Source organism: Rhinolophus hipposideros (genome assembly GCF_964194185.1).
Source record: "Rhinolophus hipposideros genome assembly, chromosome: X".
Lineage (NCBI taxonomy): Eukaryota > Metazoa > Chordata > Mammalia > Chiroptera > Rhinolophidae > Rhinolophus > Rhinolophus hipposideros.
In genome coordinates, this window is record NC_138046.1 from 100,117,265 (window position 1) to 100,129,365 (window position 12,101).

A 12,101-nucleotide genomic window follows, 5' to 3' on the forward strand; every position below is an offset into this window, starting at 1 on the left:
AATTTGGAGGAGATGGCAACCTTTAAACAGAGGATGATGCTTTAACTACCTTAGGAAACCTTCCAAGTGACAAACTGGGTATTATGTTTAGTCTTCCTTCTTTCTGAAGGTATGACTGACACGACCCAGTGCATGCATTTGTAGAGTAGCAGGTTTTCCCCTCAAAGAAAATCCCTGTTCGTGCTCCCCATGTTGTGCAGCAACAACAATGTATTTTGACAGTTCTGCAGGCTTTTCCAGTTCTCTACCCTTCATTACAAAGAGAGACTGGGAGCCTTATGGTAGCAGTAGGAGTGTCTGGTCCCCAGACAGAGGTCCCAGTGCAACAAGGGCAAATACAAGTGAAATGGAGGCCAGTTGCTTCTCAAAATTCTCAAAATGCATGATGCTTCTTATATCATGTTGCTGGTAGGGTTAATTTTCCCATTAAGACATCAGATGGAGTAACTATTGGTGGTAACTTTCCTGACTTTACAGTAACATGTCACTTCCAGTTATCAATTTGATGTTAGCTTTGAAATAAAATGCATCTCTGTGTAAAGATGTGAGGGTGAAACGAACAGAGAAATGAGCAGCAGCGTGAATGCTTTGATGGATTAACACATTACAACAAGGAGTTCTAGGTGTGAATCATTAAATTTTGCTACAAGTCAAGACCTTTTTCTTGAGTAGTAAAGTTGGTCACTTTTAACGTGGCTTGGAATAGCTGCAATCTTCTAAGAAATTCATCTGAGCATTTAGCATTTTGTTGTTTAAAAAAAGACCTTTAAATTATTAATCCAGTGGCTTTATATTGTTAAATATTTTCTGAATTTTTAATAATCCAAGTGTCAAGACTGTAGCTATAATGTTTTGCTTTTTATTATCAATACATTTAAAAAGTTACAAAGTTCCTATTTTGGAACTTCATGAAATTTATAAAATATCTTTAGAGATAAATTATTTTTCGTATTTTATTTAGAAATTATGCATTAAAATTGACTTTTTGTTGTACAATTTTATAAATTTTAACATATGTGTGTACTTGTATAACTACCATTCACAATCAGGATCAAAAACAATCCTATCACCTCAGAAAACTCCTTCATGCAGCCAATTGGAGTCAAATATTCCCTCATCCAAACTCCTTGCAATCATTGAGCTGGTCTCCATTTCTATAACTTTGTCTTTTTCTGAATGTTATGTGTCATATATATAGTTATATATAGTTATATAGTTAAGTATATGTAGTTATATATTGTATAACTGTACATAATATATATTGTACAATATATTATATACAATGTTATATATTATTATATATAATGTATGTATAAAATCACATAATATACAACCTTTTGAGACTGTCCTCTTTCACTCAGCACTTATCCAAGTTGTTGCGTGAATCAATAATTCTTCCATTTTTTTGCTGACTAGTAACTTGTATTGATGTACCATACTTTGTTTATTCATTCTCCTGTTGATGGACATTTGAGTTGCTTCCAGTTTGTTTTTGCTACAGCAAATGAAGCTGCTGTAGTAAACAAACTGATACAGGGACCCCTAATGATTCACATCCTTGTATAATCCACAGGTCTTGAGTATCGGAGAGACTTGTGAATATGATGAAATATCAGTTCTGTGATTAGATTATCTTATATGGCACAGTTTACTCTAAGAAAAGGAGATTATTCTTAGTGGATATATCAGGCTGCTTAACAGAGTTACACTGACTGGGTGGCTTCAACAACAGAAATTCATTTTCTCACAGTTCTGGAGGCTGAAGTCCAAGGTCAAGGTGTCACCAGGGTTGCTTTCTATTGAGCCCTCTCTTCCTGACTTGCAGATGAACTTCTTACTGTGTCCTCACATAGCCTTTCCCCTGAGCACATACTCTTCTGGCGCCTCTCCCTCTTCTTATAAGGACACCAGTCCTATTGGATTAAGACTCTACCCTTATGAATCATTTAACCTTAATTACCTCCTTAAAGACCCTATCTCCAAATACAGTCACATTGTGGGTTAAGGCTTGAACATATGAATTCGGGGGTGGGGGGTGGCACAGTTCATAACAGTGGGTCTGACCTAATATGTAGGTTGCACCCTTAAAAGGGATGGAACTCTTCCTGATAAAAGAGATTCGAAAGTGTGAGGGATTTGATACAAAGGAGGGTCTTTATTCATTGCTGGCTCTGAACATGGAGGGACACACAGTAAAGAATGTATGCAACCTGGAGGAGCTGAGAATGGTCACCAGCTGACAGCCAGCAAGGAGAAACAGGGACCCAGTCCAAAACTGCAAGAAACTGAATCCCACCACAACCTCATAAACTTAGAAGAGGACTCTGAGTTCCAGATCAAAACACAGCCTGACTGACACTTGGATTTTAGCCTTGTGTGACCCTGAGCAGAGAACCTAACCATGCTGTGCCTGGACTTCTGATCTATAGATGGTGAGCTAATAAATGGAAGTTGTTTTAAGCTGCCAAATTTGCGGCACCTTATTCTGCAGAAATGAAAAACTAATATATATTTTGGTACCCAGAAATGGTCTTTGTGTTTCTGCTTTGCCAATAACACACTGCCTTGATTACTGTAGCTTTATATAGTAGATCTTAAAATTGGGCAATGTGAGTCCTTCAGCTTTGTCCTGAATTTTCAGAATTGTTTTGTATTCTAGTAATTGTGCCTTCTCGTATACATTTCAGAATAACTTTGTGGATATCTTTTTATAAAAGAAGCTTCGTGAGATTTTTATTGGGATTACATTAAATCTTTAGATCACGTTGGTAAGAATTGCCATTTTAACTATATTGAGTCTTCCAATCCATGAACACAGATTGTCTCTCTAATTATTTGTATCTTATTTGGTTTCGTTCATCAGTGTTTTGCAGTTTTCACATAGAGATCCTGCATGTATTTTTTTTTTTTTAGATTTATAGCCAGGCACTTTATTTTTTGGAGCTGTTATAAAAAGCACAGATTTTGTAATTTAAAATTCAAATTGTTTATTGCTAGCATATAAGAAACTAATTGACTATTGTACATTGAATTTGCTTCTGAGACCTTGCTAAATTCGCTTATAGTTCCAGTTGTTTTTAAAACGTACATGTTTTCTATATAGACAATCATGCCATCTGCAAATAGACATATTTTTACTTCTTTCTTTCCAGACTACATACTTCTATTTTTCTTGCCTTATTGAACTAGCTAGGATTTACAAAACAATGTTGAATTGGAGGAGTGAGAAAGGATGTCCCTGTCTGGTTTCTAATTTTTATTTTCCAAATTATGCATTCCAAACTATATATTCTAATATTCCAGCAACATTCTCGAGGAGTCCATTCTTCTCTGCTGATCAACAAATACTCCTTGTTCCCTCTTTTTATATATTGAGTGTCTATATATGAGTCGGTCTGTTTTTGCATTCTCTATTCTATTCTATTTGGTCTATTTTCTATCAAAGCACTAATATTACATATTCTTGATTATCATTGCTTTATAATAAGCTTCAATATTTAGTCAGGCAATTTCTGCATCTTAATCTTCTCTAGGAGAGTCTCAACTCTCTTTACCACTTTTCTCCTCCACATAAATTTTAGAATCAACTTTTCATATTTCACAAAAATAGTTTTGGGATTTTGACAGGGATTCCATCAACTCTATAAAACAATTTGGGTAGAGTTGATATATTCACGATATTTTTTCAATTCATGAAAATGTGTCTCTCCATTTATTCATTTTCTTCAATTTCTTAGCTTAAGACTCTACTGCTGAGGTGAGAGCCAGCAATGCAATGTTAATAGCTATGTAAGAGCATCCTCATCTCAAATGGAAATCTTTCAAAGTGTCACTCTTTAGAAGATTAAAGAATTTCTTTTCTACTCCTAGGTTGCTAACAGGATTCTTTTCCTGTTTAAATTTTGCTATGGAAAGAACACTTAACATGAGACCTACCCCTTAACAAGATTTTAAGTGTACAGTATTTTTCCTTTTTTTTTAACCTGCATGTATATTAAATTTTATCAAAAGCTTTCTCTCATTAAAATGATTAGATACGAATTTTCCATCTTACAATAATGCAATAATTTAAATTAGCTGACTTACATGGCTCCAAGTATACTATTCTTTTTATATATTGAAGGTTCCATTTATTATTATCATATCTAGGATTTTTGCATCTATAAGGTCTGACAAATAAGTCTGCGAACGCATCCTAGAAAAAGTGCTCCATATCTCATTGCTAAGTTTCACTACGGTCACCTTCGAAGTACTCCCCTTGGGAAGCTATGCACCGACACCAGCACCTAGTCCACCCTTCAAAGCAATTTTGGAACTCTTTTTCTGGAATGGCCATCAGAGCTGTCATCGTATTACCCTTGATGTCCTGAATGTCATCAAAATGTCTTCTTTTCAGTATTTCCTTTATCTTCGGGTAAACAAAGAAGTCATTGGGGGCCGGATCAGGTGAGTAGGGAGGGTGTTCCAATACAGTGATATGTTTACTGGCTAAAAACTCCCTCACAGACAGTGCCGTGTGAGCTGGTGCAGTGTCGTCATGCGAGAGCCATGAATTGCTGGTGTAAAGTTTAGGTCATCTAACTTTTTCACGCAGCCTTTTCAGCACTTCCAAATAGTAAACTTGGTTAACTGTTTGTCCAGTTGGTACAAACTCACCATGAATAATGCCTCTAATATCAAAAAAGGCTAGCAACATCATTGCAACAAGTTCCCGAACTTAATCTGTATCGGGGGCTGGTAGCATGAAACTGAGCTGGGAAGTGTTCATTTTTCCTGTCCTCCGGAAGAGTGTGTGTGAGATTTGAATCTTTTGTTCTTGAACACTGGAGAGCTCTTCATCTGAAGCCATGTTTTGCTCATCATCGAGGAAGCTGCATTTCTTGCAATTCCTAAGGCTGGGCACAAGGTGAACACAGGGTGGGCAGTTTTAACCTTAGTTTTCACTCACCGTAATAGGGCAGCCCTTGTGGTACCAGACTTACCAGGGGAAGATTCCTGTGAGTTCCCAGCCTCTGGCAGGCCTACACTTTACCCATTGTATCCTAAACCAAGATTTTGAAAACTTTAAGTCAAATTCAATAAATGCCTTCAGGGCAAAATTGGCTTCCATGCTCGGATGAATTATCTTGTTCCAGCCTTCACTTACATTTGGCCTGATCAATCTTTCCTGTTTTGTAAGCTTGGCAATGTTTTTAAGAAGGTTACTTTTTATATTTCATTTGGCAGTTTCGGTTGTTTTTGGCAAGAGGCTCAGTCTAAACACCTGGCCAGCTCTGGTATCAAAATAGAAGTTCGATTTGCCCTTAGATTTCCATAAACTTTGGTCAGTTTTTCCTTCTGAGAGAAGGAATTCATTTTGGATCAAGAAGAATTGCAATTCACTTCAGTTCCTCTATCTGCCAGCACAGTGTGGATGGTACATTTATGAATAAGACCTTCAGAAATTGCCATTTCAACAGATGTAGCAAACATTAAGGACTAGCAAGAAGTTCGAGTTTTTCATATTACTTTTTTGAAGACTTTACTTATTTTAGAGCAGTTTTAGGTTCACAGTAAAATTGAGAGGATGTTATATTGTGCAGAACATCTCGCCAGCATTTGCCATTGTCAGTGTTCTGGATTTTGGCCATTCTAATAGGTATCTGTCGTGGTACCTCACTCTTCATGTGCATTTCCTTGATGCCATATAATGTGGAGCAGCTTTTCATATGCTTATTTTCCATCTATAAATCTTGTTTGGTGAGGGCTCTGTTAAGGTCTTTGGCCCATTTTTTAATTGGGCTGTTCGGTTTCTTATTGTTGAATTCTCAGAGTTCTTTTTATTTTTGGATAACAGTCTTTAATCAGATGTATGTTTTACAAATACCTTCTCCCAGTCTGTGGTTCTTCTTCTAATTCTCTTTCATGGAGCAGAAGTTTTGAATTTCAACAAAGTCCAGCTTATCAATTTCTATTACCTTATTACTTCGACCTCATTTGTATTTCCAGTCCTTCATTCCATTCTTCCTAACTGAGCTGCTATAGATAATTCCAGTGTTACCCCTGCTCTTGGGTGTAAGATCTCCATTTTGGATTCAGACTGATTAGCCTGAGTCACAGAAAGAAACAGAGGGCTGCATTGTCACCACAGAGAATGCAGGAGGATCTGAGGAGAATATTCACAGTAGCATTGTGCAGAACTGTCAGGAGTATGAGTGTTCAGGCTAGTTTGAATCTTAGGTAATGAAGATTTAGGAGGTGTGAATGTTTCAGGGTGAACTCCCTGGTGAAATGTATTCTGAAGACTGGTTTGTAGGAAGAAAGACAGGTAAGCTGACTGTAATGTATCTTTCAAGCTCCAAAACTGCACAAGTCCATAGCGGTGGGACTTGGGGGAAAGCCAAAAAAGCACTTCTTAAAAAAGGGTTGGTGAATTCCTACTGACAACTGGGAGAGGGCAAATACTTTTAAAGTTTCTCAAATTTTGTATCTTCAAACAAGCCAGATTTTATAGTTTCCTACTGCTAAAATAAACTAGTCTCTATTCACTTGCAATAATCAGTCTTTTATAAGGTTTGTGGGCAGTGGGATGTTTATCTTTCCATTTCCTCACAGTTCATGATTGAGCACATGCAAGTAATATAAATATTAGTCTATAAAGATCTATCAACATATCATTTATGTTTGGCAGCTGTTTATACAAAAGAATTTCAAAAACTGATTAAGAATTAGTTACATATTCTTATGGGGTGTTTTCTGGCTTTGAGCAAATAAAAGCTTATATCTGTAAAGTTTAAAAGGATTTCTGTGTCTATCAACCTTATATCCAGCAAGGATTCGAAGCACAAACATACATATATCCATTTTATCAAGCTAGCTAAAGTGAATACCTTCAGATTTTTAATTGGGAACTCATTTGGGAAGCCTTATTTACATTTGAGAAAATAAAAATCTAAAATATGTAGTCTACTAACCGGAAACATAAGTGAGGTTAGCCTACTTGACATCTGGAAACTTCTCACAAAGAAAATTACTTCTTGGTACTAGAGAAAGGCGTGTTTCCCAAAGCTACTTCAGGGTTCAGCACTTACTGGGTGTAAGTAAATTACAGAAAAGTTGAAGGTCCAAGTATTACAGATCTAAGAATTGAGTAGCTAGGAAGGGTGGGGAAACATGTCTCTTTCTAGCTCTCCCAAAATAGCACTTTTTTTCACAAGCAAATAAATAAATGTGAACTAAGACTGATTAAAGCTCACTTCCTGAACTTTTACTCTGTATTAAGCAAATTATCTACATAAGTTCTAACCTTTACCACAACCAGGAAATAAAAAGAGCACTAGTATTACTCCCATTTTACAGATAAACAAACTGAGTCACAGATTGTCCAAGATTATATTACTAGTAGTGGTAAAATTAGAACATGAAATCATTTATTTCTGACTCCAAATCTTGAATTATTTCCACTACACTGTCAGCTTAATGTTTAATGTTGTGATCAAAGAAAACATGCACAGTTTCATTTGTCACATATTTAAATTTGCACATGAGAGTCACTCAAGTAACCCTGCTTAGTATTGTTTTACATAACTACATTTCCAGTGTTCTTCTTTCTCTGATATTTATACCTTTCAGTGTTGAAAGCACTATCTGAAATTAAGTGCAGTTAAATATTCTTGTTTGTGTTAAATGTTTAAAGTCTTAGGTCCTATTTGATGTACCTTTCTCTGAATCTTTTCCTTCTTGCTCTCTTCTCAATAGCCACAGAAATAAATGTCTCAAAATGCTAAAGTTGAGAAGAAATAAAAAATTTGAAACTTCTCACTGTAGTCATTTTAGCAAAGGTATAAATAACATATGTTTGATCTTTCTCTGTTCCACAGGAGGAAAAGAAATGAGATAGAAAAGTATTCCAGAGGAAAAGTGAAGCAAAAGATATTGAGACACAAAGTATAATGACTTCCCCTTTGGACCTCACTGTTCACATCACATATGCGTAAGAGAATTTTGGCATTCCTGGTGACATGAGTTTACTGCTTATTTGAAAAGTCTTTTGAATATAATTTTTACCAATGGGAAGAGCTTTCTGGACTAGCAATTGTAAACAGACTTGATTAAACAAGAGAATGGACTTAATTAAGTGAGAACATATGTAAGCATTCCTATTATCCAACAGGGGCCCAATTAATGAACATTCCAATTTCTTTCTCTCCTTTTTCATTTTTAAAAATTGTTTTATTTTCTGTGAAACTTCTGATCTTATACAGAAGGCACTGTTTGGAGTGTTAGATAAATTTGTTTTCATATCCTGATTGTACTTTCCCATAGCTATATGATACAGGGCAAGACATTTAAATTCTCCAAGCCTCAGTATCTTCACCTGAAAAATAGATTCACAATATAAAGTACAGCATAGGGAATATAGTCAATGGTATTGTAACAGCTACATATGGTGTCAAATGGGTAGTGGATTGGGGGGGTTATCATTTTATGAGGGGTGTAAATGTCTAATCATTATGTTGTTTTATATACCCGAAACTCATAAAAAATATGGATTCAAAGAGTTATTATGAGGCCTTCATATGACCCTGTATTTAGGGAACACACATACTAAAATTATTGTGATTAGATTACAATGACTCAATGGCACACTTGTCAATAGGGAAATACATTTCTAAGAAATTAATTTACATTGAACCATTTACTTAGGTCTCCATGAGGTTGCAGGAAAGATTTAAGGTCTCATAAGAGAACTGAACCAATGAGCACTACCCAGCTAAGCCACTCTCAAATTCCTGACCCACAGACACTGTGAGATAATAAATGTTTCTTGTTTTAAGTCAGTTTCGGGCTAATTTGTTACACAGCAATATATAACTAGCACAAATCTCTTAAAGTATATGCTTAACATTTCCTAATGTAATTGACTACAATTTGTGGATATGTTACAGCTAACTGTGAAAGAAAGGCCCAGATAATTAATAAAGTGATATAGGTATAAGGGATGACAGGATGATGATCTGAAATTATAAACAAGACTACCTCCAAGAATATGGATTAACCTCTATTGCTATTGTTTGTGTGTTTTATCTCAGTAGCATTTCAAAGTAAGGATGTTCTCAAGACTAAAGGAAGTAACTTTTGACAGAAGATGTAGTTTATGTTAGAGAAAGATATTTTTGATGGTCAAAAGGAAATGTCAAAGCTCCGTAAAGACAGCCAAGAACACATGTGTAATCAAACAAGGTCAGGTTTATTTAGTAGACTGCAGCAAATAAGAACATACCCCACAGGGAATGTTGGGACATTTCAGTAATGATGATTTCAGAGGGGCTTTTTATAGATCTGAGCTTGTGCTTGATATTTCCAAAGGAGATTATGGAATCCTCTCCTGGATTAGATCTTTTCAAGAAGAAGGAAGAGTTTAGCAATTAGATTCTCAGTAATCTTTGTTCACAGGGTAGGGTAATAAAGCTGGTCTGGGGGCATCTTTGATAAGAAAGCAAAAATAACTGACAAAGAGGGATCATTAGTCCTATTTGCAGCTGTGGTGTGGCCTGGTGTATAAACACTGCTTACATACATGCATGACCTTGTACATGTCCCATTGGAAACATTCTTTCACCAGTAGTGCTGATTTTCATTTTCTCAACAGGATATTGTGACACAACCATTATGAGTTTTAAGAGCCAGCATAGGACCACTGAATTGGTCCATGCTTTTACATGACTTCTGATCAGTCAACAAATAATTAAAATAGGAAAGCAGGGCAAGACCTTACAATTGTCATTTTTTGGAGAGCCTGGAGTTTAGGGAAATGGTGATTAGCTCAGGATTACTCAGGTGGTTTGTGCCAGAGAGAAAATTAGAACCTAGATCTCTGACATTGAGCCAGGACTCTTCATGGGAAACCAGTCCACACTTGTACTGACAGTGACTGGAGCAGCAGGGTTATGTGTGAAGTGTTTGCAAGTGATTTGCTACTGATTACAGTTAAAACGCTGCACTAGTGCTCTGTGGGGACAGAGCCCCAGAAAGCAGTTTCCAGGCTCTCGGCCTCACATAGAAAGGTGCTGGCTCAGGTAGTAAATGGCCATCAACTGTGATTGGATGGCCTTCAGCTGTAATAGTTGGTCACCAGCTGTAACCAGTGAGCCATTGGCCACTAATATAACTGCTGTGACTACGCTGGCAGAAAATGGGGGCTAGCAAGAAGATGGTGGCTGGCAAGCGCGGAGTGCTGTTAGGACTGCGGGTTGCTGATTATGTAGATCCTGCTTCCTGTGTCTCTAGCCCAGCCGCCAGCGAGAATATATTGGTTTGACTCCCCTACCTATGGCTCCGTGGGTGTTCCTTTTTGGCCTCACCGTGTCCTGCGTTCTTGTGTGGGGAGCGGGACAGGAGGCCCCGCCGACGCCCCGCACGACATGCTCTATAACCATTTTCACGTTGTAAAAATTTCAAACATGCAGTCATAATAAAATTAATCGCTTGACTTCTTTTCAATTCCCTCTCTCATCCTTACCACCATATAACTTTATTATGCATTCATTCTATGTGGATACAAATGTGCATTTCATTGTTATGTAAATATAATAGTTTAGTACTACATATTGTTTTGCAATTTGCTTTTCTGCCAACTAATAATACGTCTTGGAGATTATTTCATATCAGTGTCCAGAAATTCTGGAAACACAGATAACATTATTATTTTATTATTTTACAGAGTGAAGATGTCTTTCATTGTATTCTATGTACTTTTCTATATCTCCAGACTTTATGTGCACTCACTCTATAAATAGACCTACATTTTTATTTTTTATTTTTTTGACCTACCTTTTTCTTAAAAAAAGATAGCTAACCACTTAATTAAAACATAAGTATTTTCATTCAAAAGTTATCTTGAGTAGCAAAAAGTGTTGTGAAATACGTAATCAATGTGCTAGGTATTATACATGAGAATTCGTAGGCTATTTCTGCCATGAGTCATGAGAAATATGAAAAAAAAGTACATAGTTTGAATACTGTTTGCCTTAGTCTGTTCACGCTGCTATAACAAAATACCACAGATTGCGTAGCTTATAAACAACAGAAATTTATTTTTCACAGTTCTGGAGGCTGGTAAGTCCAAGATCAGGGTGCCAGCATGGCCAGCTGAGGGCCCTCTTCTGGGTTACAGATTTTTGGTTGGATCCTAATATGGTGGAATGAGCCAGAGACGTCTGTGAGGTCTCTTTTGTAAGACAATAATTATCCCATTCATGAAGTCTCCACCTTCATGGCCTAATTACCTATCTAATGCTCCACTTGCTAATACCATCACACTGGGCATTAGAATTTCAGCATAAGAATTGGGGGGAACACAAGCATTCAGACCATAGCATTGCTATATTATATCTTTCTGTCTTGCATCAACTTATCTCTGCATTTCCAATTCTTGATCTTTAAGGTATAAAATCCCACCGATCATAAAGAAATACAATGATCAAATATCAAGTAGCAGATGGAGAAAGACACGCAAAACATGATATCCTAGTTTTGATTTCAAAAGGCTTACATGCTCCAATAGTAAACACAGCCTGTGAGGGATTTTCTATTTGTCCCTTAAGAGCTTGTTATATCATTGCTGTGCTGTATTTGGGCAAAGCAGTTTCTTAACCTTATCCATCTTATCATGGAATCATTTTACAGCCCTCTAGGCTTATTGTATTTTATTTGCATTTCTTTTCTGAACCTGGAAACGAGAGTAAAGCCAGCCTACAGAACCAGGCCTCTACCTTTGCAGTTCAGCTTTTATTTCTTTATTTCACTTTTCTTTGTCCACACTCATGTACTTTTTCATTAATCCAAAATAGATTGTCCTTCCATATGTTTCTCTATTATTTACAAGATGAGGGTTTCATAGAGTTTCTTTATACAGTATGTGGAATTAATCCCATCATGGGATTTTAATACTTTCTTCTTCATTTGCTCCCATATTTGGCTCTACATTATGCTTCATTATAAAGCAATTAAGCTTTAAAATGGATAAAATACAGAAGTAGATAATGTAGCATTACTTCATTTAATTTAGGGTGTTTTAATGGCACATTAAGCACATTTAATTTGCAATAAACATGATATAT